Below are 2,996 nucleotides of genomic sequence, written 5' to 3'. Positions count from 1 at the left end.
TTCATAAGGCAGATAGATTAACACAGTGACCGCATAAATTGTGTATACTGCACTGAAACAGATGAGGGAGTGAATCATTTAAAAGCGATGTATGATAGGGTCTTATGGTTATCACAGGAGTCCACAATTAAGGTTGCCTAGTGGAATGTACTTGGGGTGGTGGGAGGGGTGCGGGGGGATTGTGTACCAGGGAAGGGGTGTTTCTTTTACTTTTGAAAGAGAGGAGCGAACTGAGGTGGGGGGGAGGAATGGGCGAGGAGAGAAGTGCAGCGCAATGAATGAATGAATGGAAATCCAGAATCTCTGTAAATGCTCATTAAAATTATTTTTAAAAAGAACAAAAACAAACACAGTGACTGCTACAATGGGCTCCAGTATGTCAGAGATAATGAGGATGGCACTGGTTAGGGCAGGGTTCAGCTCTGTTGTTCATAGGGTCACGCTCTACTTGACTCGACAGCACCTAAAAGCAACAACAATAGATTGTTATTATGCGCCGTCTAGTTGGAATTGATTCATAATTGACCCTTCAGATTTTCTTGTTTGTTTGTTTGTTTGTATTAGTCTCTTTTTAGTCTTTTGCTAATCTCTTCCAAAGCTAACCACTTCCATTTGCACTGATGAGACGTGTTAAGGATCCACTTCAAATATTGGCATTGCTATGAACAGTCTATCCCTTTACTTTCTCAGCATTCGGACGTAATTCTTGCCCCAGAAGTTATTGACCTGACGTTATCTGAAAATAGCCTCTCACTTTATGATCTACAACCTGGCTCTGGCTGCTCCAGGAACACGAGGATGAGTTTAAATAAACTACAAGGCATTCTCAAGTAAGTTCAAATGCATTTTATTTTCAAACAACCTAGGACATTTTTTTTTCCTAAAAATAAAAAAATGCCTCTACTCCACATAAATCAAGGTCAAAATTAAATGAAGAGCTCAAGATTATATCAGTCCCACTTGTCTAAAACCTGGTGTGTTAATGAAAAGCAGCAGCCAGTTAGGATCCAAATAAGTGCCAAATTTGGTAATATTCCCCCATTTCAAAACCATCCTTAAAGAAAATCATGTATGGCGTCACACCACCCTCACCGTAGGCCAGCAGAAAAGCCATGTCATCCGGATTCATATTTTCACCAATAAAGAACTGATTGTTGTTGTTGTTGTTAGGTACCGTCAAGTCGTAGACGACTCATAGAGATCCTATGAACAAAAGGCCTGAACACTGTTCATTGGGTTTCTGGAGGCAAGAGATTTCAGAAGTGGATGCCACTCCTGCTTCCAAGCTTATTTAATCGGGAAGCTCCAGCAAACACTGTCCACCATGGGTAACTATTATCACATTTGGCACATCAGTGTCAGTGTTTAGCATCACAGCAACCATTAGTTACCTCTGTACAGCAATGCACAGACCAGTTCTATACCACCTAGAAGAATGTTTGACAGAAAACCCCAATATGAACCAGGACTGAGGGTCGCAGATTAAAACCACCCGCCTTAGGCTTGGTAGCATAACTTTCTGTCCACTAGGCCAACGTAACTCTCTCTATGTTGTTGTTGTTATTGTTGTTATGTGCCATTGAGTTGTAGACGGCTCATAGCAACCCTATGAACCAAAGGCCAGAGCACTATTCATAGAGTTTCTGGAGGCAAGCCATTTCGAAGTGGTAGTTTTTTAAATTAGCAGGGATATTGCTTGATCTGTTCTGCAGCCTCTGTCATCAAAGGCTTTACTCTTTCTAGTTTCTGGTCTTCAAGCGTGCCTTTGATTGATTTCATGTATCCTTGGTGTACTTTTTATAGGCTTCTTTAAATTTATTTTAATGAAAATTTACAGAGACTTTGGATTTCCATTCATTCATTGTTGCATGTAGGCTTCTTTTGTGAAGCTGGTTTCCTTCAAGTGATGGTTCATGACGAGGTCAACACCAATGATCACTGTACTTTCTAGTCCTTCACAATCGATGAGGCCTTCTGCTGAGGCGTTTCCACCAGTAAGTGCGTCATCAGTGTTACCCTCTGTCCTGCTGACCATCTTCCCCTCCACCTCCAGGTACAGTCCGTCCGCGATCTGCTGGATTTTGTAGATGTTGGAGAAAAATCTCATCGTGGCTAATGACGTCCTGGCAGTTGATCATGATGGCAGAGGGGAGAGGACAGTGGCGCTCGCTGAGTTGGAGCCAGAGCTCTGAGTGAGCGCAAGGTGCAGCCAGAGTGGCGCTGGGGAGGCAGGAGCAGGCGGGAAAGTTCCAGAAGGTTTCCAGGGGCTGTAACCTGCACAAAGGAGACTGCTCAGCTGAGCAGCTGGTTGGTTTGAACTGTGTGCTTTTGGTTTGGCAGCACAACCCTACCACTAGCCACCTGAGCTTCCTAGATTAGGTTGTTTTTTGGTTTTGTTTTCTAATTTTTTTGGGGAAAATACTTCTATGGAGTTGTATTAGGCATAAAACAAACTATATATACGTAAAAATGAAAAGATAAGTTTGATATATGTATGCATCTATCAAACCATTATTACCATAAAGATAGTAAACATATTAATCCACCTCTAAAGTCATATTTCTTTATTAAAAAAAATCCTTAAATGAGTTAAAGGTTATAAGGTAGATTTATTTTCCATTCAATAATTCACACAAATTTTGTTTTTAATGTTAAGTACAATACCAACTCTTAACAGTCAGAGATAGATCGAACATGCAATCAGGATGCATTGATAAAATGGGAACAGAGAAGAATCAGTAGTTGGAAAACATGGGTTTGGTGACAGAAATGAAGCTGGAGATAGAATGATCGAATTTTGTACAATCAATGACTTATTCATTGCAAATACGTTTTATAAGAAACATAAACGCAGATTATACACATGGATTTCACCTGATGGTATGCATAGGAATCAGATCGATTACATCTGTGGAAAAAACTGCTAGAGAAGCTCAATATCAGCTGTGAAAACTAGGCCAGGAGCTGACTGTGGAACAGACCACCAACTATTCATA

At 40.8% G+C, this 2,996-nt stretch overlaps 1 pseudogene; it reads right to left on the bottom strand.

Annotated features, from left to right (window-relative positions):
- Positions 1-1,000: 1,000 nt before the first annotated feature.
- Positions 1,001-2,138, bottom strand: LOC102865958 (annotated as a pseudogene).
- Positions 2,139-2,996: the final 858 nt, after the last annotated feature.

Source organism: Elephantulus edwardii, unplaced genomic scaffold (assembly GCF_000299155.1).
Source record: "Elephantulus edwardii isolate Elephantulus edwardi_28Jun2011 unplaced genomic scaffold, EleEdw1.0 scaffold00124, whole genome shotgun sequence".
Taxonomy (NCBI): Eukaryota; Metazoa; Chordata; class Mammalia; order Macroscelidea; family Macroscelididae; genus Elephantulus; species Elephantulus edwardii.
The sequence above is the reverse complement of the archived record's forward strand: the minus strand, read 5'-3'. Positions and strand labels throughout refer to the sequence as shown.